This window comes from Mixophyes fleayi, chromosome 2 (assembly GCF_038048845.1).
Source record: "Mixophyes fleayi isolate aMixFle1 chromosome 2, aMixFle1.hap1, whole genome shotgun sequence".
Lineage (NCBI taxonomy): Eukaryota > Metazoa > Chordata > Amphibia > Anura > Limnodynastidae > Mixophyes > Mixophyes fleayi.
In genome coordinates, this window is record NC_134403.1 from 51,404,125 (window position 1) to 51,429,948 (window position 25,824).

Sequence of the window (25,824 nt, forward strand, 5' to 3'; positions counted from 1 at the left end):
GAGGACCTGAACCATAAATACCTTTTACTATAATATTATCTGTATAAATAATCTTTAATTTATTAATAATCGAGTGTGGATTGGAACTTTTAGAAAACGTCTGCTATTTGCAAGTGTATGTGTGTGTTTACCCGTATGATTGCGTTATTAGACGTAGCATACTAATCGCATGGCAAACCAATATTAATCAATTTAGCCGACTTCATCCAATTATTTGACTTCAACAGTTTCATGTAGTGAACAAATGCTGGAAACCCCATTGAAATGAGTGTCCGGGCCAGCAGTTTATTACCGTTAATGATGAATTTGGAAAAGCCTCTGCAAAGTGTCTGCATGGGTGATTCTAGCTAATTCACGTGGGTGTCCAAACCTGGGTAGCACTCTAAAGACTTATTTACTGTTTGTAGTTCTCCCTTTGAAACCTACAGCATTGACGTGTCATACAGGATCTAGAAGATGTACTAATGTTGTTTCTGTACCGCCAAATGGTAATAATTCATCACTGTGACTTAAATTCAACAAAATGCAAGATTTATACATCCACATACCGGTATAAACCATGACTGCGGCTTAGAGAAAAAAAAATATTCTAGAATTCCATCAACAGGCTCATAATGCAACATATGGATAGATGTGATGCTTTGGGTTGGCTTTTGAAAGGCGATATAAATAGAAAATGAATCCTGCAATTGCTGCTGCTGAGATATTTCATTTCAAGTGTCCTAAATTATATGCTTGGGTTTTGCTGCTACATAAGGGATAAATACTGTGACTATACATTATGTGGCCTGTTGTAATGCTTGCACACTAATACCCATATGCCGTTGTAGTTCTGTATAAATCTATAAATTGTAACGGTAATAGTTTCAACGCAGCACGGAAAACGCACAATTGAATATGTCCCTTTAAATCTGTATATTTTAGGAGTGCAGCTCACAAAGGGTTAAATAGCAGTAGATGTCTAAGTACCACTTATTTCTTGATTTTGAGGCTGTTGCTGCTATCTACTGTACTGTAAATGCAGCATGCAATAATAGTCTATTTTACCTACTGCTGGGTTCTCACCAAATTGTCATTCACATTTATATATTTTATGCAGATTTTACTTTTTATGCTCTAGTTGAATGTCTATCCAGATATTTTATTGTATTTTTATGTGTGAATTCAGAATTACTTTGACCCGTTAAATGCGTTTGAAAGTGTTTTTTCGGCACTGTATTTTTGTGCAATCGTCCATAGGAGTCCTATTTAATTTGACATATCAGAAAGCAAGTGGAAAAATTATTTGAATTTCACTCTGCTAGTCTTTTATTGAATGGTGATGTATGCTATATATACATATTCAAAATGCATTACAGTAGTGTTTTGAGGTTCTCAGGAAAGCTTAGCTGCATGTGCTTAGCCGTATCAGCAAAATTCAACTATTACCCATAGACTCGGAGTAGTTTCTCTACTTCCCATAATGTCAGAGAGTGGTAAAATCTTTGCTTGACTGCATCAAAAACAGATGGCAAAATACACACAGCAACCACAGCTTGCAGCCAAGGACTAAAAGGCTGCAGATATCTGTAAAAAAACCCTCAAATATAAACCTTTTTATGTTGGGGTTTAGTAGCGTTTCTGGTAATGCCTTTTGTATTTGGAAACAACCAATGCGTTTTAGACCATATATGTTACCTTGGAGACTACATGTCAGACATTCAGATCTATGAAGCTTTGGTTGTCTCTTACCCTCCTTCCGCTTCTAAGTGATGCAGAATACAGCAGTGCCATCTTCTCTCCACAACATCAAACCATTGTTGGCAGCAAAAGAATGGGGAACATGATATAAGCGACATATTGAATTAAGTATAAACACTTCAGTTACACTGGGTTTGATATCAATATCCAGTGGTGGGTATTGCTTAAGCTGGGTACACACTAGAGAAAATGACTACAGAAGTCCTGATGAGCATGCTGATTCATGTGTACACACCTACACGATTTACCCTCCGATCTGTGCTCTTCATCTCATAACCATCTGCACAGTCTATAGAGATCGCGTGCATAAACACTTCTAGTTACCCAACATCGATCCATCATTGATAGTGATTTTAGTCTGTTTATTAAATTAAATCGAACCATGTGATGTGTTTTTGTACAATCAAACATGATCATGGGACAGTACACACTAATGCGACATAGAACCTAACGGTCATTTATCGTGTGTATGGCATGGTAATTGGTTGAAAAACCTGTAGTGTGTACCCATCTTTACTCTTCAAATGTATCTCTACAGACAAAGCTTAAACACTTGTTGACATGGACACAATTCAGTAAGGTTGCAGACATGTTACCATCCTTCATTTTTCGGATAGATCCCACTCCGCAACTCTGCTACAGAAGACCTCGAGCTGTAATAACAAAACCCGGAGAGACTTTAATATATGCCGTATTTTTTATTGGCTGAATATGTAAAGCATAAATCCTGCTCTTTGTATGATGTAGGGTACTGGTCATGAAGAGCTCAGCAAGTTCTATGCAGGTGCTGTCATATAAATGACAAGGTAATCTGTTTTAAAATGTATAGTCTACGGCGATAATTCATATTTCATGTCAATCATGTGATTTATACATGCAGACCTTCCTCTGTCTCCGCATGACTTCTTATATAAGGAAATTTCATTAGTTTTACAGATTAATTTGCATAACATTAATGTAAAGGGACAATTCGACAAAAGAGAGGCAATTCTTTCCATAACTGAAGGGGGATGTGCATTTTAAAATCCATGTTTATGTCTTTTAAAACGTAAATGTAAGCTGGTGTAAAATGTATAAATTTTTTTTTAATGCGGTATAAACAGTGTAAGTGTGATTTAAATGTAAAGCTTATAAGATAAACACATTGCTCCCAGGGATTACATCTTTTTGGGAACACACTATATTACAATAAATATTTCAAACACGCCGGTTATATATTTATCTTTCAGAACGCTTTACAAAATGTTGACACAGCAGAAATTTTACAAATTGTGCTTCACGCTGCAATCTCTTAAAATGTCATCTCTGTTTGAGGAAATGCTTATTACAGTGATTAGCTTTTATGACAAATATTAAACTAGAAAGCAAATATTTTTTGGCGAAGATGTCTGGTTAAAATACATTGTCCTTCAAGCATGTGTTCAAACAGAAAAATACACCTGGCACCCCTCTGTCCCCAGATTTAAACTGAACAAGTCATTCTCTAACACATTTATTGAGACTATCTATTCTTTGTTGTATGTGGAGTTTACTGTTATGAAGAAAGAATTGCTGCGCCGCTTGATTTTGGAACATTGAGCTCAATAAAATAATCCTGAGCGATCAGCGGTTCGTTTTATTTGGAACACTAAAAGTTTCACTATTGATAATACTGAACTCCTAATAGTCTGAGTTAGTAATAAAATGGTGAGTTTAGTGTGGGGATATCAAACATTTAAAGGACTATTTGAAAAGCAATTTTAGAAGGTTTCTTCAGCTGTACTGCCTGGATTTACATCTTGCATATTGAGCCAATCTCTTCACAAAAGAGGGCAGGAAGAACTTATTGAGCTATGAACAGCTGAAACTAGAACACAATTAGCTTCCTCTTATCTGCTGACAGCATTCCACTAGAAACCCACAGCACAAGAGGAGATGAGCAGTAGTACATAAAATAAACGCTACACAGAAAACATGAGGTCGTAGGACAGCTCATCAGCTATAGTTTACTTATAAAATAAAGAGGACTCTTCAGATCTGAAGGAATGTATGGAGTAATGGATAACCTACTGTAAATTATAGGGGCATTGTAAGTCTCTGAGTCCCATTACCTTATAAAGGCTCTTACACAGGTCACAGATCTTCAAGTTGACATCTAATATCCATAATCATTTACTGTGGGGTGTGCATTATTCTTCAGACATGAGACCTCTTTGAGAATCTCTATTCTCAAATCTGTTTCAAACTTCTTTTTGGAATTTTTCAAATTTTCGACTGATTTTAAAAGTAATTGTAGTAAATGTTAAGGCAATTAAAAAGGTTTGACCGTGCTTTAAACAGATTTTCACACATCCTGTTCGCCCATATGCCACTCGCAAGCGGAAATTGATATATCTGGCAGTTTTTCATGCGCAATTCAAACACTTTTTGTCTTGAAAGTTTTTGTATTAAAAAAAAAATTTAAATATTAAAACCACTAATTTGAATGCAAACCTCAAACGCGGTTCGCCAACACGAGACTCAAATTTCAAACCACAAGTTCGAATCATGAGCTATTGACAATACTGTGACTGTGGCCAGTGAACAGGTGAAATTCAATTGGATTTCAAGCAGATTCTTCATTTTCAAGCATTTCTATTCCTTAGAATGCACACACGTTCCTAATGACCCATACATTGATGACATCGCAGATAATGCAGATATTATCATACCTCCATGTGACACATCATGTCCTCCTTTAAATAGCGCGTGGTTAGCATATTATGTGGTTATGAGGATAGCGCTCCATGGTACACAGTTTCCTAGTCTTTATTTAGTGAACTCTCTTGGTTACTGCTTCTGCTTTCAAGTGATTGGGGTTTGACTACTGTCATAGAAACCAATGGGAAACAACCTGTGTTGTGATTTAACAGTGCAGTTATCCTATTAGTTACTAGGACAGCAGCCGCAGTCTGATCACTAGCGATGTAGATGCTGCTGGAGAGAGCCGAGTAACTGACTTAACTACATTTTAAAATGTAGTTCGGTCACTATAAAGAAATAACTGGATAGTAATTCTAACCAGTAACTATGGAGCTGTCAAGGGACAAAAATGTGAGTAAAATCTACAATGCATGTTCTACTATAGTCTTATGCCTCAGTCACACTCTGTATAACAATCCTGTGTGTTACTTAAATGCAGTAAGTTAATCCTTGCTTTAATACATTTATCATATCTCTATGTTAAACATCTCTCCTGCCTTTACTGAAATGCAGGATGCACCTGGAAGAAATTATATATTACATTAGATATGCCCTGTGTTTGTTAAAACAGAAAATGCATTTTGCCATGGAGAGCACTGTTCCCTGTAATGTCCACTGTGTGGTAAATAAAATTGAAACAAAACATAGCAGACAAGAAACAGCTGGATTCCTGTGTGAGGGTAGAAAGCTCGGATAGAAGCCACTAATTGTTCCCGGCTGCTTCATAAATTGCTGATTTAGCAGCCATTATTCTATGGTATTGTTTAGACACATTTAGAAAGTCTGACAATCTGCACAATTCTGCAGGTTTTGGCATTTTTCTGTAGAACCTGGCTGATGGAAGCTTACACAATAGACCCAAGCAGCTTTACGCCATTATCCATGGCAGGCAAGAAAAGTTCTTTGTCGTCTCTTCTAGTTTGTAAATATTTGCTATAGAACTGTAGTGTTTCCCATGTTTCTGGCTTTCCAGTGTTTGGACATGATCTGAAAAATCTGATCATCAATTTAGTAGCATGACCCCTCACAGGGGACTGCAGCCTTTTGCTTCGCTAGAAACTAGTGACCTCACGGAGATCCAAGCAGTGTGCCTCAGGGATGCCAGTAGCCCACAGAATGACCATTTCTGCTGTGTGTTGGCAACAGACCTGCTTTAACCTATCCCGCTGTGCATACACATAGGTTGGTGCTGATCCAATGCTTGTAAAATATACCATTACATGGACCCCAAAATATAATAGAAGACTTCACCTGTAGCTTTATTTTAACTGTACCACTGAATCCATCCAGTGAATCATTAGAAAATAAAGAAAGTATATTGGCATGATACTGATTTAAAGCTGCATATTCTACTAACGTGGCTCTCCCCGTGGCTGGAGTCCCGGGGGCTGCTACATGTAGACGTTATTTTACCTTTTTTTTTTTCTTTGGGTCTTTCTCTCAAACCCTCTCCTACCCCCTATATTTCTGCTGGGACTGTTAGAGAAATGGAGGAGCCTGGGAAAATATGGCTGCTTGGATTAGGGGCTTTTTGTTAGGGAAATATTTTCCTAGGCGGTAATGCATTTTTAATGTATGGCGAACAGACAGGCCGCAAAGGAAACACCAGAGATGGATTATGACAAAGATAATGTGTTTTGACGGGATGAGTATTTTATTTGAATTTTTTCACCAATCATCCCTTTAAAAAAATATATGGTGTGAGCTTTGGCTAAATTTAAAAGACAAGAGCAAAGTACTACATGGTAGTATTTTTGTTTACTCTCACAGTAAATAAAGAACAGTAGCCAGATTCAAACTGACCGATTATTTAGAACACAGCAGGGAGCGATTCGGCTAAAACAGATCCATAATTTTGAATCTAGTTAATATGTTGCTCTTCTTACTCCAGCAAGTGGTCTCTTCTTAATTACTAGAGATGTTCACTGACCCCCATGTTTTGGTTTTGGATCTGGATTAAGTTCGTGTTTTGGCAAAACCGCCCACGCTTGTTTTGGATCTGTATTTTTTTAGAAAAATAGCTAAAATATGCTAAAATCACATAATTTTGCTCTCTTGTTCCTACATTATTATTATTAACCTCAATAACACTAATTTCCAGTCACTTCCAGTCAATTTTGAACACCGCACAGGTCACTATTATTTTCATACACTTTTGGACAAAGACTGCAGCGTCCTTGCTGGATGTTAAGCAAAAGAGCAATGACACAAACACATGGCGGTTCATAGCACATATATGAAACATTGCCACACAGCAGTGGCAGAAAAGAAAAGTAGGGCAAGATGGAATTGTTCTTGGGCCCTCCCTTCCACCATTATGTAAGATATTGAAAAGGACATGTACAGTTTAACAAATCAAGCACTCCAGCGACAAGCAGTGACACTTTTGTGGCTGAAGTGCTTGGTTTGTTTGGGCCCCCACAAAACAAGCTACCAATAGCTTATCTGCCTTAAGCCTAACAATGCTGTCAATGAACTCTACATTATTAAACCATGTCTGCTCGTGCTGCATCTTTAATCTCCTCCTCTCTGGATACCTCCCTCGTATCCCTGAAGAACTGCCAAACTTATGTAGACAGAGGAATGGATATTACAACTGGAGTGGCATTACATCTGCTTCAGACAGACTGTGACATGGAACATGTGGGCAGCATGGAATACGTCCTGTTGGAATACGCTGCATTGAACAGAGATTTAAACCAATATATAGATGCAGTTGAAGAGAAGAATAATACAGAGGAGGCCCTGAGGCAGGACGATAAATATGTCCAGTTTAAAGAACAGCTAAGACACCTGAGAAAACAAATGGGTGTGTCACCGCCCCCTGCAGAGTAAGCTTTTGAAGACGAGGAGATCATCGTCACCCAGAGCACTCCTATAACACGGTTGGAGATGGTAGACCCAGTGTAAAACAAAGTATGTGGTCACATGTATGAAAAAGACGCAATTGAAAGGATGATTGAAAGCAAAATTCAGAAGGGTAAATACGCCAGGTGTCCAAAAATTGGCTGTGATCACTCTGACATAGAGTATATCGGGTCTTGTTCCAGACAATGCACTAAAAAGAGCCATTGAAATTCACAGCAAAAAGCAAGGTCATCACTGAGCTTCGAATCAGCCCCAACTCCCCAAAAATTTAAATATAGCTAGGTAACTGATGTAAAGTGCAGATTGCAAACACTTTGCTGCTGTTTCATCAGGATTACACAAAGTGGAAGGTTTGAGTAATGCATATACACATCTATTTAGACATCCATGCTTACATTGCTTCTGCAAGCAACGTTGTTCTTTGTTAATAAAACTGTTGTCTTTTATATTGTTCAAAAAAAAAAAAAAAATAATCCTCCACCATTCTTTGGATGTTGATAGTTGATAATAGAATCCGGTGGAGTTACAGCAGAGGTTTCACTAATTTTGGTCAATTCTTTTACAGTAGACCAGACCAGATGTCAAAAGGTGTCATCTGCATCATCAATGGGTGTCTTTGAGTTTTGCAAAGCACACAACAATATATAGCACATGTAGGTAACATTGGCACGCAGTGGTAGCTAAAAGAAAAAGTGGTGCAAGATGGAATTGTCCTTGGGCCCTCCCACCCTTATGTAAAATGTAGAAAAGGACAAGCACACTTTAACAAGCCAAGCACTTCAGCCACAAAAGTCGCTCTCCTTGTTGCCGAAGTGCTTGGTTTGTTTGGGCCTCCACAAAACAAGCTAACAATGGGCTTAAGACACATAAGGTAACAGTGCTGGTAATGAACTCTACTGTGGCAAGATGTTGTTGTCATCATCCTCAGCCTCATCCTCACCGTCATCAGTGTGTACATCATCCTCACACATTATTAATTCATCACCGCTGGAATCCACCTTTACAGAAGTCTCAGTATTTTGATGTAATTGGTGGGAAAGGCCTTCCTTGTGGAAATTATAGTTAATTTTTATGAACATCACCTTTTCCACATTTTGAGAAAGTAGCCTCCTACGCCGATTGCTGACAAGGTTCCTGGCTGTGCTGAAAACTCTTTCCAAGTACACACTGGAGGGTGGGCATCTTAGGTAGTGCAAAGCGAGTTGGTACATGGGTCTCCAAATTTCCTTTTTTTTCTTCCCAGTATGTAAAGGGACTGTCTGATGTGTCTATTTCTATGCTGTCGTTAAAATAATCCTAGACCATTCTTTGGATGTTGATAGTAGGATCAGGTGGAGTTACGGCAGACGTGTCACGTTTTTGGGTTCATTCTTTTAGACCAGACCAGATGTCTAAATGTTGTGCTGAGTTATCTCCATCATCCATGGGTCTCTTGTGAAAGCTAAGTTTTTTCCTAGCAGCAGTTGACTGAGAAACTGAAGGAGGAGATGCCGTCCTGTCATGTAACACTTGAGCTGTTATCTTGCTCACCAGGAGCTCCTTGCATCTGTTCAGATCTGGGTCAGTTGGAAACAAAGAGAAGACATAGCTCCATAGCTCTTAAACCTAGGATCAGTCGCCAAAATGTAGTGATCCGATTTCAAGATTTTGATAACTCTTGGATCCTGGCGAAGCGAATAAAGTACTTGATCTATAAGACCAACATACCTGGCGTAATTGCTTTGTTTATTCTCTTCCTTCAGTTTGTCAAGCTGCTTTTCCAAAAGTCTAAAGGAATCACTTGGCTCAAGCTAGCAGTGTCTGAACTCACTTCACAGGTGACTACTTCGAATGGTTTCAGCGCCTTGCACACCACGGAAAGTATTCTCCACTGTGCTTGACTAAAATACATCCCCCCTCCTTTCCCAATGTCATGGTTTGTGGAGTAAGCATGGATGGCTTTTCTCTGTTCCTCCATCCTCAGAAGCATATACAGGGCGGAATGCCACCTTGTTACCACCTTTTGCTTCAGTTGGTGGCAAGGAAAATTAAGTTGCTCTTGTAGCTGCTGCAATCTCCTACATGCTGTTACCGAATGTCGGAAATGTCCAGATATTTTTCGGCCCACAGACATCATCTCCTGTCATTTTTTTTAAAAAGCTCTGCACCACCAAGTTTTATTGTGTGAGCAAAACAAGGAATGTGATGGAATTCACCCAGCTGTAATGCTCTGACAATATTGGTGGTGTTATCAGAAATGACATCCTGAGAAGAGTCCAAGCAGGATAAGCCATCTTCCAATGACATCCCTCTCCTCCAGGGATTTGTGTAATTTCTGAATCTAAACATACATTTTCTTCTGATGCCTTACTGTTTTCTTCCAGCTCGGCTTTTACACGTAAAAGTATTTCGACACCACTTTTTGAGTCAGAATAACAAGGTCTTGCTTGGTCATGACTGACCTTACAAGAATATGCCTCAGTGACAGTTGCAGAACTAGCACTCGTAGAGAAAGGCGAAGGCTTGATTCTTTCCTTGCCACTGCGTGTGTAGAATGGCATGTTGACAATTTTTTTTTTCTGCAGAAAACTTTGCCTGGATTACAGGTCTTTTTTTTCTTTACCAAAGTAAAATGTGTGTTTTTTTTTTTTTTTCACATTTTTGTTACCCTGACTTAAAAACACTATGAACTTAACATAGGTTTTTGCAGATGATGTAGAGGGATTACTATCATCATGACTGGTTCCTGCAGCTGTGTACTTGTGTACTGCTGTGAATCCATTTTGATAACACATTACAATATGACTGCAGATTTGGAATAACACTAACAGCCCTATTATTTCTATTTTAGCTATGAAAATTAGCAATGGAGCAATGGACCTCTCCTGTTTCTGTATGAGCTATAACTCAGTAGAATGTCCATGAAGATTTTTAAGAAAACTGTTAGCCCTCCCCTTTCTGTTTTAGATATTACGCAGCCCAACTGTTCTAGAGACTGCCAAGAACCATGCGACCCCTTCATTTTTCTCTCTGTGAAATGGCGCTAGTGGTACTTGTAGAATCCAAAAACTCGTGAAATCTGATGATGCAACAATGACATTTTGCCTCATTTTCACTTCCGGTGGCGCACGAAAGTACCGAGCGGGCTCGGCTTGGTACTCGTATTGGCTAAGTTCGGGTGGGCTCGGTTCTCGAAGAACCGAGCATCTCTATTAATTACAGCTTACTGCTCCCCATTTCCAACCTATGACACCCTGCCATAGCTATTCACTGCCTTTCTTTGGTGTCCTTTGAATTTTCACTCCTTGCTCTTTCTCCGCTTTATTTAGCCCCACCAATCGGCTCAGCCATTCTACATGTTTTCGCCACACTCTCTTACGTTTAACCATCCATTATGCATTAATGTGAATAATTGTTGGGAAAGGAAGGAACTTTGCAGTAACACTAAAATTAATTACATTAACAGTCTGATCACCAGAATTGTCCTGCAAGCATTCCTAATGCAGCCATCAACTGCTGTTATGCGACAAGGTAATGTGAAGATGTCAACTACCATGACATGTTAATTTAGGGTTACAAAAGTTTATTATAATTAGCAGTTGAGATTTTTAAATACAAAAAGCCTACTCCTGTAAGTCTTTTTTAAAAGATAATTAGCACCCATCAACTAATTACATGTTCCTGCTATTTTCTTTTCATTATTTTTTGTGAAGTAATTAAGATGTAAACGTCTTGTAGTCCATGATTTATAGGTTCTGTTGTTACAGGTGGAAAGATAGAGACATGGGCAGGTAAATAATCTCAAAATAGACTGTTTGAACTTTCTAAACCGCCCCAGTTCAACCTTTCAAACACTGTTGCAAATTTTCTTCATATTACAATTTTTCCAGTTTTCATATATTAAAAGTGTAGCAATTGGGGAATGCATTCATTTCTATAGAAAAAGAGGGATACCGCGCTGGGCTTTAATATTCTAGAAATGCACGATGCAGCTGTAATAAACGGGTAATTGCTAATCCCCAAAAAAACACTCTAGAAAAAAAACAGGTAACAGATAACAGGTCCTCATTGACTTAAGAGGTCTTTCTACAAAAGCAATAAGGTTCTCCCATTTTTGTATTGGTGATGTACGTTTTTATATGTGTATTTTAGGTATAATGAATTATATTGATTATTAAAATGAAGAGATCACAGTCTTTACTTTGCCCTGGTTATTGATATAGGATATATACTTTTTTTTTTACATTTCTATTGCACTTTTGAGCTGTTATCTGTTTTTATTCATTTCTATAGATTCATATTTGTTTAAAGATTAATTCCTGCTAAACCTTACATTTTAGTCTTGGATGCGTGACAAGATGCTTCTAACTGTCTGTTCTCCTCTGTGCTGTTTTCAGACTCTTCCCATCGGTCCCTTGTGCCCTATACCACATTGATGAGTCAAGCCCTAACTATATTGACTATAAATGAATGTTTAGTATCAATATAACTTTGATCCAAAATCCATCGCTCCGCAGCTTGCAAATTGGTGGAGGTTCCATGCTAGAACTTATCCCAACAATTGATGTGACACTTTAGACAACTCTGTGCCAGTTTCTAACCCTGATGCCACCTGGACAGAGGTGGCATTTTAAGCTAGTACCTGTAATAACCTGACGGTGCAATTTTACAAGCAGAAGATTTAAAGAATAGGTCAATAGACCTAGTAGTTCTCCTGAACAATGGTCCCTGGCATGGATGGGTTACCGGATCAGATATAAGTGAAGAATATGATTTGCATGCCATGTGACAGAGGCTATTCTCTTTTTGTGGAAAATAAATGTTGCTTTGTTTTTCATTTTCATTTCTTCCGAGTAAAGTGAGAATGTTTAGAGTGATCAACTGCTGACATGTTAATTATAGTATCCTTGGAGACACGTTCATTATAGAACAAGGCGGTCAGGTGAGTTGCAGCTGTCATCGGGTGCGACTGGCCGTGTTTATTAACCTTTTGGTGGGCGCGGGTCTTCACAGACCTCTTGCTGCTTCTACGTATATGTTCTTCAATTAGGAAATAAGGATTTAAAAAAACAACCCTTTTAAGGTCATTTCAAAAATGTTTTTATATTCATAAAATTAAATTGAAAGGAGATATGTGTAAAGAACAAAACCTATAGAAAAATGTGTAAATATAAAACCCAGTAAGAGATTAAATAAACACAGTAATTATTGGAAAATACATTCATGTTGATAGGTTTGTTGAAAATAAATCCCATTCTATCCACTGGGGCCATACCCATTTGTGTTTTACGTGCATGTAAGAAGTGTCCCCCCCCCCCCCCCCCCCTTCCTCTCCCTCATTTCTTCTTCTTCTGATTTTTATACCATTTTGGAGAGTTCAGCAGTTGCCAAGATTGTTGTAAAAGTCAGTTTATCTGACTGGGAAGCGCATAGACAGTTTTTTGTCTGGAATCACCACTGAAGATCCAGTAATTTCCCCGGTGGAAGCAGAAGCTTGCTAACCACATGACCAGGCTTCCAGAGCTCTGTACAGACAGCCACAGCAGAGACAAATAAGAAGAAACTAACTGACACATAACCACGGTCCACAGCGCTTGTTCATGTTGTTGTCCGTTTTATAGCGCAGTTGCAAATGCGCATAGCAACATAAGCATTGTTAGCATAGTTAGGAGGTAACACTTTTTATTAGACGTCCTTGATTTGTAAAAGCCTGTGAGGGATGCTTTAACCATTTGTTAAATTTAATTTCAGTTCACCAACATATCCAACCTGTACGTCCGAAGTCCATAACTCTACAGTCATAGGGCCTTTTTTTCCCGCTCACAAAATGAACCACCTTTCATTACGTAGCCCTACTACTATAGTCCAGCTGTAGGCCAAACTTTTACCTGCAATTTTAGTTAGAAAATCAAAATACAATGGATGCACATTACCGGGGAGATTCTTATACTGTTAAAGGGAGGTGTTCTTGTTTTTTTTTTATATGCTATTGCAAACATAGCATTTTTAATTTTAATCAATTATATAAAATTAGTTCCTGTAATGCATCTTAGAATATCTCTCCAACATATACACTACAGTCATGGCCAAAGGTTTTGAGAATGACACAAATATTATTTTTCAGAAAGTCTGCTCCCTCAGTTTTTATGATGGCATTTTGCATATACTCCAGAATGTCATGAAGAGTGATCAGATGAATTGCAATTCATTTCAAAGTCCCTCTTTGCCATGACAAAAAACTTTTATTCCAAAAACATTTCCACTGCATTTCAGCCCTACCACAAAAGAACCAGTTGACATTAGGTCAGTGATTCTCTCGTTCACACAGGTGAGAGTGTTGACGAGGACAAGTCTGGAAATCACTCTGTCATTTATCGGATCATCAAGAACTTCAAAGAGAGAGGTTCAATAGTTGTGAAGAAGGCTGCAAGGCGCCCAAGAACGTCCAGCAAGCGCCAGGACCATCTCCTAAAGTTGCTTCAGCTGCGGGATCGGGACACCACCAGTGCAGAGCTTGCTCAAGAATGGTAGCAGGCAGGTGTGAGTGCATCTGAACGCACAGTGTGGCGAAGACTTTTGGAGGATGGCCTGGTGTCAAGAAGGTCAGCAAAGAAGCCACTTCTCTCCAGGAACAACATCAGGGACAGACTGATATTCTGCAAAAGGTACAGGGATTGGACTGCTGAGGACTGGGGTAAAGTAATTTTCTCTGATGAATCCCCTTTCAGATTGTTTGGGGCATCTGGAGAAACGCTTGTCCAGTGAAGGAAAGGTGAGCGCTACCATCAGTCCTGTGTCATGCCAACAGTAAAGCATCCCGAGACCATTCGTGTGTGGGATTGCTTCTCAGCCAAGGGAGTGAGCTCACTAACAATTTTGCCTGAGAACACAGCTATGAATAAAGAATGGTACCAAAACATCCTCCAAGAGTATCTTCTCCCAACCATCCAAGAACAGTTTAGCGACGAACAATGCCTTTTCCAGCATGATGGAGCACCTGGCCATAAGGCAAAAGTGATAACTAAGTGGTTCGGGGATCAAAGCATTGACATTTTGGGTCAATGGCCAGGAAACTCCCCACACCTTAATCCAATTGAGAAATGCTTCAGTATATCATAGCAACATCTGACCTGAAGGTCTACAAATGCTGAAGCAACAAACTTTGTGAAAACCGATATTTGTGTCATTCACAAAACTTTTGGCCATGACTGTACATGGCCAAAACTATGTTGACATCCCTTCCAATTTGTACGTTTGGCCTTTTGCAACCACAGCCATTGCTAACAAGTACGTAAAATAAAACAGCCACGCAATCTCTGTAGTCAAACAGCAGTAGAATGAGTTGTACTCACGAGCTCGGTGACTTTCAATGTAGACTGCCCTAGGATGCCACCTTTCCAACAATTCAGTTTGTGAAATATCTGAACAGGACCGCCATGTACTGATGCGTAAGAATTGTCTGTCCTCTGTTTCAACACACACTACCGAGTTCCAAACTGCCTCTGGAAGCAATATCAGCACAAAAACTGTTAGTTGGAAGCTTCTTATATTGGGTTTCATAGTCAAGCAAACCTAACATCACCATATGTAATGTCAAACGTTAACTGGACTGGTGTAATGCACACCTCCGTTGGACTCTGGAAATGCTTCTCTGGAGTAACATCACGCTTCATCATCTGGCAGTCTGATGGATGAATCATTTAGAAGATGCCAAGAGGACGTTTCCAACCCGAATGCGTGCTGCCAACAATAAAGTTTGGTCTAGGACGAGTAATAGTCCAACTTTGTAACAGTTTGGGGAAGGCCCTTTCCAGTTTCATCATAGCAATGTCCCGTGCACTAAGCAAGGCCCATCAAAAAATGGTTCTCTGACTTTTGGTGAGGAAGAAATGGACTGGCCTGCACAGACTTGTGACCTCAAACCTATCGAACAACTTTGGGATGAATCGGAATGCCACCTACATCAAACCCTTTTATGGCTAACTTTTCTCGCTGCTTTTTCAGAGATGTATTTTGTGTGCATTTGTTTTTTATACATTGTTTAAAATGGTAATGAGAACATGCTAAAATTGAGTGCCTACATCTTGGCATTGTTTATTTGTGAGTATCACAACAATACTATGGGCAATCCAAGTACTACCTCCCTCTACAAAATATATAATGCCAGGTAAAATACACATTGTCAAAGATTGTATCTATGCCCCGCCCTTGGTTTGCAAAGGCGGCACTAATTTAAAAGAATATGTTGCAAAATGTTTGAAAACCTCTGAACATAAACCCAGGAAACATTTCAGTTTGTACAAAAAGTAAATGTGTGCCTTATGTTTTTCTATATTTGTTATAATTTTTTTTTATAAAAATGACTTCCATTAATTATATTTTGCTTTTCTGTAAATACATATGCACTAATTAGTAGTATGCAATATAAAAATATTGTGAACTACAAACCCATGATTTGCATGTGAAATAGCATTTTCTGCACTCTGCATTGACCTAAACTGCATCCTGTTGAAAATTGTGGCAGAAGACTTCCTGGGATAGTGCAGAGAATTCTGAAATTGGATTCTGGGGTGGAGTGTTTTAGTTTTACTGTTCCTTTTTTTTGCCTAGTGAAAAATGTATTCTGTGGGAAAAAATATGTACATTTACATATTGTATAGTTACAAGATATATGTGAAAGAACATTTATTACTTTTGTTTTTGAATAAACATAAAAACCTAAACTTTTCAAATTGATCCACAATAGACAAAACAAAAGTTTGCTATCTCGTACTTCCCAGGTACTCCTTCCTCGGATACATTAAATAGGCTGCAAGCTTTTTACACACTCACATTCTCTGATTTATACTCGGAGTTCCTGTCATGTTAACATTTTCTCTCTCTGGACATTCAGTCCACCGCAATCCCTGAATCTCCTGGCCAAACAAAGCTATGTAGAGCTTTTGCGACCTTGATGGCAATAGCCATCCTTTCCACGTTCATCATGGTTGTTATCAGGGAAAACCGCTTTGGTTAAGATTCTGAAAGTGCCTTCAAAAAGGTGCCTGGTTTTGGTCAGACTTTAAGGGGCTGATTTAAATTGTTAGCGTTGTGCCGTGGATTGCCTCCAGAATGTGTTCAGTGCACCCCTTGGCCATGTAACATCACAGATTTTGCCTTGCATCCCATAAAGGTGTGCAGGAAAATCTGCAATGATGGGTACCGTAGTAGCAGACAACGTGTGCGGCTGAATATAGAAGTGATGTTCAGACAATTGAATCTGCCGCTAAGACTCTATGTTAAAGCACGCTTAATAGTTTACATGAAGAGCAAAATCCTTGTCTGCTTCGTAATTTAAATAAAAAAATTGTAATTGAACATTGAAGATAATTAGATTGCAAATGCCAAATCATATATAGTGTTGTAAGAGTGTAGTATCAGTGCTCTTTAAATAGCCAACAATAAAACGAACTGCATTTAATAGAGCAAATAAAAAGGTATGTGGTATATATATATCTGTGGATTTAGTAATTTTTTTTTTTTTTTGTACAAGGATGTCAACCTTTTTTTAATGTTCCACATTTCTTGTAGTGTTATTGCAGCTGAAGTCTTGTCTTATTACCTCCTGTAATCGCTCTGCTGCTTTCTTATTATTTTCTGTATAAGCTACAACTTCTACTCCTCAAAGATCTCTAATCCCTGACAGCAGCCATATATATCTCCAGTTAAATGCTTCCATTCTACCTAGACTTGACTGAAGCATATTTCTTTTCTGTTGTACTTGTTGTTCTTGCTGAATTTTTGCTCTCTAATCTAGTTTTGCTCTTTCATTGCTTGGTACCATTTTCTCTAAGCACATTGATTATTTTAATGATGAAATGAAAACTTGAAATGCAACTTCTATCCAGCACAGTCCTGCAGGAAAAGTGTGACTTTTCTTTAGAGTTCTTTTTGTATTTTATTGGGTTTGCCTTGTGTGTTTTTTCTCATTAGGACAAGTATACTCCCTCCATCTTAATTTTATCTACGATCAATGTTCGTTAGAGACCATCGGAATGTAAAACATTTTTGTCAGTTGCTGAGATAATTTTGGGTGTTTTTGACTGACCTAGCACTCCATTCTTGTTCAATAAATGTAATTTATGTCGGAATGGATTTACCAAATGAATTTGGTGTGTGTCTATAAAGTCTCTTTTTCTGAGTGGTTACACTATATTGTAGTAAAACTTTACCAAGTTGTTATTATTTAATTGTATTTCATTATACAGCCCATTTCATTCTGGAACAACAGTCCATTCTCCAATTGAGTTAATAATCTGATTTACACCAATTATCCTGCTGAGAGATGACAGATACCTCCTGCACTGATCTTGGCTCCCTGTGTCTGAACACTCCCTCCTGTTTCGTACATTCCTGCTGCATTTCATTTCCAGTATGATATGAGTAGGGCATTCGTACAGTGCAGCTCCGTTTAATTACACATAGCGTATTGCAGATAAGTATTTTCGAAAAGACATATTAATCCGGTGTAAGGATAAACGAGAGAAAAGTAAGGTGGGGTAGGTTAAAGGAAGAATGAGTAGAGTCAGTTCATGAAGACATGAGTGTTATTTTGCAAACTGGTAATATACATTGAGGATACAAACCATATTATTATTATTATTATTATTATTATTATTATTATTATCATTATCATTTATTTGTTAGGGGCCACAAGGTATCCGCAGCGCCGCACACAGTACAAACAGTACACTATACAGGGTGAAACCATACATAACAATGAACAAAAAGTACCAATACATCAGAAACTCCAGGCAGGCTACAACGGAGCAGAAGAATGGGAGGAGACAGGAGGATAGAGGGCCCTGCTCATGCGAGCTTACATCTTAAGGGAGGATAAACAGACCAGGCACAAGAGGAGCCAGTTGGGTCAAGGGGAGAGAAGGGAGGACGAGCTGACGGGAGGAGATGGGGGTTAAGTGGATGGTTGGTAGGCTTTGAGGAAGAGGTGAGTTTTGAAGGAGCACAGATTAGGAGAGAGCCGGATGGAGCGAGGGAGGTCGTTCCAATGAAGGGGGGCAGCACGGGAGAAGTCTTGGATTCTGGAGTGGGAAGAGGTGATAAGGGTGGAGGAGAGGCGGCGGTCATTGGCCGAGCGCAGGGAGCGGGCAGGAGTGTGTATGGAGAGGAGGCTAGAGATATAAGGGGCAGTAGACTGGGAGAGAGCCTTGTAAGTGGTGGTGAGGAGTTTGAAAAGAGTTCTGTAGGGAAAGGGGAGGAAAATGAGTCTTGCGGCCGCATTGAATATAGAGCGGAGGGGGGAGATACGAGAGTGGGGGAGGCCAGTGAGGGGGAGGTTACAATAATCGAGGCGGGAGATGAGTGCGTGGATGATAGTTTTGGTGGCATCCTGAGAGAGAAAGGGACGGATGCGGGCGATGTTGCGTAGTTGGAAGGGACAGGCTTGGGGAAGGGAATGAATGTGGGGGGCAAAAGAGAGAGAGGAGTCGAGGGTGACACCTAGGCAGCAAAGTTGGGTGACAGAGGAGATGGTGGTGTTATTGACGACAATAGAGAGGTCATGGTGGGATGGGAGTCTAGGCGGAGGAAAGACAATGAGTTCAGTTTTAGAGATATTGATTTTGAGAAAGCAGTCGGACATCCAGGAGGAGATGGCGGAGAGGCAAGGAGGGTGGAGGAAAGATCAGGAGAGGAGATATAGAGTTGGATGTCGTCAGCATAAAGGTGATACTGAAGACCGAAGGAGGAGATGAGAGCACCAAGGGAGGAAGTATAGAGCGAAAAGAGTAGAGGGCCGAGAACAGAGCCTTGCGGGACTCCTACAGGGAGAGGGTAGGGGGAGGAGGAAGAACCAGATGTTGATACAGATTGTCCATATTGTCTGTTACATTGTTAATGGGATTATTAAGTAGGAGAAATGTAGAGTTGATCCTGAGACCTTTTGTACAAGAGCAACTATATCTAACAGAAATCTTGTAGTTACTGGACAAGAGCACCATATGGAAAATATATGGAATAATGAAAAAATGAACCAACCAGGCTTTGTCCAACACTGGTTCAATGTGTCTGGATGTATGTGGTCTAGACGTAGATATTGAGGAAGGTGACAGAGTTGTGCCCTTCTTGTATATAGGGGAGTTATTTAAACATGTGTAGCTAAATGGGCAGCACAGTGGCCTAGTGGTTAGCACTTCTGCCTCCCAGCACTGGGGTCATGAGTTCAATTCACGACCATGTTCTTATCTGTGTGGAGTTTGTATGTTCTCCCTGTGTTTGCGTGGGTTTCCTCTGGTTGCTTCGGTTTCCTCCCACACTCCAAAAACATACTGGTAGGTTAATTGACTGCTATCAAAATTGACCCTAGTCTCTCCCTCTCTGTCTGTCTTTGTGTGAGTGTGTGTTTATATTAGGGAATTTAGACTGTAAGCTCCAATGGGGCAGGGACTGATGTGAATGAGTTCTCTGTACAGCGCTGCGGAATTAGTGGCGCTATATAAATAAATGATGATGATGAATGTAGTGGGTTAACTTATGTCAATGTTGATAAACTGATAATAAGTTGACATACGTAAACACAGCCCACTAGATATTTCATTGTCCCTGTTGGCGGGACAGTGTAATAAAAATGTAAAGGTAACTCTGGGCAATATACCAAATTTATAAGTGTTATAAACACACAATGCGTTAATCACCTGAAGATTCAAAATCCCAGCCAGTGAACAGCTTTCCAGGATAGGTCCTGTGGTATCAGGTGAATGACACATCTAGAGAGGGATGGGGTTTGCATGCCAGCTTTTGAGTATGTTACCTCTGGCATCAAGGGGAAATCTTTTACAAACTAAGGGGTAAATATATCAAGCTGAAAAGTGGAGATGTTGCCTATAGCAACCAATCAGATTGCAGTTATTTATTTAGTGCATTGTACTAAAATTCGCAGCTTGATAATTCCCAAGGGCTGTATCTGTAAGGAACTGGTGGGCACGGGCCTGAGGGACTGCAGGAACTGGTGGGCACGGGTCTGAGGGACTGCAGGAACTGGTGGGCACGGGCCTGAGGGACTGCAGGAACTGGTGGGCACGGGCCTGAGGGACTGCAGGAACTGGTGGGCACGGGCCTGAGGGACTGCAGGAACTGGTGGGCACGGGCCTGAGGGACTGCAGGAACTGGTGGGCACGGGCATGAGGGACTGCAGGAACAGGGGGGCACGGGTATGTGGCATAACATAAATGTTAATTTCTTAGTCCAACATTACTCTTAATATTATAATTATATTAGCGTGATAAAATAAGAAATAATGAAATAATATATCACACACAGTGGTCAAAGAGAAAATCTAGCAGTGGCAGTATGGAAAATGTAAGTGGGTGGAATTTGATAGTTTTACGATCAAAACAGTAAAAGTGGTGCATGGCATACTACTGTATACCAGCACACATATATACTATAGTGTTATGTGTTCGACTGGCACACCTAGGCTTGAAAAGGTTTTTGCCGGCGCACTGATAGAAAAAGGTTGCTGACCCCTGATATAGGGTAAAGTAAAGTGATGAGTGTTATAAATCGAGAAGCGCTTGAATTGGAGACCATGTATGTCTAGACTTTTATAAAGAAGATGTATCAAATGGTAGAATTATGATCTTGCAGTAACTTAAATGACCATTGAAAAGGGTACCAGACCTGTCCTTTCCATTAATATGAATAGATGTAATATTCCTACATAATAAAAGCAATCAAAGACTGAAAAAGTTCTTATTGCAAGAACTTCAGCACTTAAAGTGGGTCAGAATGCATATCTGAGATGCAGTATGAAATAGGCGTCGTAAGATAAAAGCCACTTCTGTTATGTATTCTCAAGTATTTCTACTGTTGCTTTTTGCAGTTAGTTTAAAAGCAGAGAATGTTGAAATTGGATTTAAGCTTATGACATCTATTAGAATAGTTCTTTTCACAATGTTCTTTTTTTGAATTGCTGTTTTTTTGTGTTTTTTATTTTGTTTTATTTTTTTTTATTATATATTGTAACTTGAAGGTCCTCTTTGGTCTTCGTTACTATATTTCTGGTCATCACTAGTCCATCACTACATGTTGATGTTCTTGGCCTGTTTTGTTTAACATAGTAACGTCTGTGATTTGGGTAGTTGGTCTGTCCACCAAACAACTGGACCTGTGGCAATTTTGCCTGTACACTATTGGTCACATTTCCCATTGGTCCAGTTATAGGGTACAAAAAAATAAAAATGAAAGTTTGTTTCAGCTGGAGCTGGTATGTAACATACTGTTACTGTAAAGGTGGAAGAATAGCAGTAGTGCCCCCAAGGTTTATTCTGAAATTAATTAAATTAAATTAATTAAATTAATAAAAGTGTCTTGGAAAAAAACTAAATTAGTTACCAAAAGAAGGTAACACCTTTACAGACATGTTTCTAGAGGTGCCCAGATTTCTTTAAAATGATCATGGAAAAATTTATTTTCTTCTAATTTAGCTTTTATAACATTAGAAATGCAGACTTTTAAAATGCAACCAAAATAAAATATTCTAAAATGTACTCCTGTGCCCTAAAAAAAATAATTATATATATTGCCTTTTTAAACTGCACATGTCAAGAATACTAAAACCTGAATGGTCAGTAAACGACAAAGTATGTCTGTCATTATGGGTTTAAAGAAGGCATTAATAGTAAAATATAATAAAAGTGAAATCTCTTCATAAGATCTTACAAAATCCCAATTTATGTATAACAATAAAACCTAACATTGACTCATTCCATACAATTACTAATTAACCAGTTTAGCAAATTTTAGAATTAACCACTAAACATGACTGCACGGTGGCTTAGTGGTTAGCACTTCTGCCTCATTGGGGTTAGGAGTTCGATTCCCGACCATGGCCTTATCTGTGTGGAGTTTGTATGATCTCCCCGTGTTTGCGTGGGTTTCCTCCGGGTGCTCCGGTTTCCTCCCACACTCCAAAAACATACTGGTAGGTTAATTGTCTGCTATTAAATTGCCCTTAGTTTCTCTCGATCTGTGTGTGTGTGTGTGTGTGTGTGTGTGTTAGGGAGTTTAGACTGTAAGCTCCAATGGGGCAGGGACTGATGTGAGTGAGTTCTCTGTACAGCGCTGTGGAATTAGTGGTGCTATATAAATAGATGGTAAAAATAATAATAATGACTGGTCCACTGTCCGTGACGCATCTGGTCATCACAGCAACCAGGTGAACATGTGATCTTTGTGAACTGTAATTCCCTGCCCATAGGTCCAACGGCCTTAAGACAATGGTCCCAGTTATGATGTAACCCACATTCCAATCACTCTCTTAGTACCCCACTCAGCTTCTACAAATTATTAAACTACAGGAAAGAAGGTGGGTGGGAATTTGACAAATCACAACTAAAATGTCTGTCAAGCTAGCAGTATAGCTTTACGATATTAAACCTGTCCAATATCTACTATCTAGCAAACCTTAAAGAATAGCCAACCTCTACGCTCAACCTTGAGAAAGCCCGGATCTTGATTTTTTTAAGTTAATGGCTGTTTTTAATTAGTCAGGATTCTATTTGTTTTAAAATGGGGGGGGTGGGGTCATTGATATTTTTTTATTTTTTTTTAGTTGACATTAGCTGCGTATTCAGGAAGATGTTGGTGTCAATGTATCCTTTATCTCTTAAATAAGTGTGAATGGATCATACTGCACGTAACTAGGCCACCATTTTGTTTCTCAAACTCTGAGTTATCCAAACTCTCTTACTAGCAATTTCCACTTGTGTTTCTCATGAAAATAAGATTATTTTGTTGTTGTGTTTTTCATTTTGTGTTTTTTGTTTTGTTAAACGTATGTATTACATTGCATGTGATACCCTGTCCACTTTATTCATTGATTTTACATCCCTCAGAACTCTGATCATTTGCAGTTCATCATCTTTCAGTGTTTTTCCGTTCTGCATTTTTAAATACTTATGTCCCCTACTGACTTTTTTTGAGATATGCTAATAACGTTTTAAGTATAATTCTCAGTTTAAAATGCTAATGTGCTGAATTTCTCTCTGTAGAAAATATGCTGGAAGCCTAATACCCTAATTTGTATTCTTTCTGCACTGCATCACTACATCCTGAACTTTTCCAAAATGTGTAAATATAAATATAACTCTCTGCACGCCCCATCCTAGTTAATTATCAGTTCCGAACAGCAGAATGCAGATTTTGTTTTCTGCAGCTGTAGAAACATCTGTGTTGAAATTAAATTTTTACTCAAAAGACTCATCCCCAAGACAGTGAAAACAGAGAAGATTGAAGGAAGAGGAGAGGTACAGAGAGATGGCTATAGATGTGATGTTGGGGGATGCGGGATTGCGTCAACCTGATTTGTGATGTGCAGTTATTCTAGGATTGCTGGGTTATGTTAAGAATTGAAGGGTTCCGACAGATTCTTACTGTTCAGATTGTTATTAGGTAGCACTGAACAGTGATGCAAGTGAGAACAAAAAGAATATTTGGAAAGTATGAACTAACATTATTATATGTGGATTATTATGTTTTATTTGCAGTGGAATAAGGATCATCCAAGTTAATATAGGTGCAATGCCTCATGACACCGGATAACCAAAAAGCTTGGTTATATCACATGAAAAGAATCATTTAAAAAGCATACCTACATTTTTGCATATGGTTAATTACAACATGAATAATAAAGATTCCATTGTAAATGATTTTAATTCACCACTAGAGGAACCATAGTCCTAAATCATTATAGAGTGTTGTCACTGTAATGACAGTGTACACTGTATGTATATAAATGTTACAAAACATCATTACATATAGTCACACTCATTTAACAATTCACTTCAAACGGGGGCTCCGGAGAGGGAGAGGAGCAGATCAGTAACATTTACTGACTTTCTGCAAATGTAACATTCAACATGGCACTCCGAAAGAATGTTAATTTAAAGCGTTCGTTTCTGTCTTGACTACCACCTAGGGGAAAAAAAAATTGCAGTGGTCCTCGTTGCACGGCACGTGTCTCACCAATAGTAGTTCCACCACTGGTGACGCCCCCTGCCCTCCACCTAGCCGGCACCACAGGAAAACCGGCTCCTCCATTTCTTACAGCCCCTGATGAAAATAAGGGGTGTGTGGCGTAAGCGGGAGGATCAATCCTAATCTAAAATCAAGTGATTATATTGTGTGATCCCTCCTCTACCGCCAATTAAAGGTGGCTAACAAAACGAATTTGCTGGTATTACACCTTAGTAGTTTTTTTCCTATTTGGTAGTGCAGCCTTAAGTTGATCATGCCTCAGGGATTTTGCTGGGTCCTATGGAATGCATATGTTACAATTTGTGAAATATCTAAATAAGATCCACTGTTTCATTGCTTAAACTTTATTCGTGTTTAAGGTGGTTTTCGTAGTTTGTGCAGCAAATCTAACGGCTTCCAGTTCCTACTGTGTCTACAATCTCTGTGCCAGCTGTTGTTCAGCTCTTCTAACTGCCTGCTCACTCCAGGAGCAGCTGCTATGAAGAGTCTTTGCGGACCGTTAACTGTGTGTCCTTGGCACTGAGCCTGAAATGTGCCCCATCCCTTCTCTTCTCTGAAACCGGGATCAAGGGAGCACCAGCATGGAGGCTGGGGATAAAAAGTTGTATGCTACATTTTAATATAAATGCATCCGTCTAAGCAGAATGTATTTATTGCCTAAGGAGTTTTTTTTTAAAAGTAATTTGTCTACTAATGGTAATGGCCTCATTTGAAGGTATTTATTCCATAGAGTTGACATCCTATATTATGACTTGGGTCACAATAGCATGGACAGTGTTTTGCTGATGCACCGTGAAGTGTAGTGCGGTGAAATGAATTCTGTTAGCAGTTGAGAGCGATTGTAAACCAATGTCTTCATTGCTTTATTACACTATTCATCCAGATAGAATTATACAGTGAGATACTGCTTTCATTTTGTTTATATAGTAAACAATAGGAGGCTTTGTTCTGCTACTTTGAAATATAAATAATATATGTGTGTGGTTTTCTTGAAACCTTTATATAATGTGGAGGGGGGAGGCGAAGGGCAAGTATAAAGGTTTAGAAAGGGATGGCGTACAGGTTTTATAAAGTACATTCCATTAGTATCCAAGAAGTCTCTAAGGAATTAAACAATGAGAACTTGCGCAAGAAATGTTATAAATTCTCTTGATAATATATTTGAGAAATTGTTTTCAAAAAAGATCTCCAGATTAAATAAAAGCTTTAGTGAAATCAAGCCTCCGGGATTCAAGGAGGAGTTAAAGCTCTTGGAGATTGAGGTCGGTTTCGTCTTTCTGAATGAACCATGGTATGTGTACAATATTTTTACAGGCCTACCCAGATATGGATTAATTTTAATTGGATCCTCTCGGACATGCCACGTGTTTTGTTGATCTTGGACCAATATTGGTGCATATGTATCTTTACAAATATTGTGGTTTGATACTCTTGGCAAATACAACACAATGTACCCTCTTCGAAATCATCATGGTTTCTCCC

At 39.0% G+C, this 25,824-nt stretch overlaps 1 protein-coding gene across 1 annotated transcript in view; it reads left to right on the top strand.

The window, feature by feature from the left end:
* The window catches only part of B3GLCT (beta 3-glucosyltransferase), a 299,136-nt gene that overhangs the window by 20,765 nt on the left and 252,547 nt on the right, over nucleotides 1-25,824 (top strand). The gene's annotated exons all lie outside the window — the stretch shown is intronic.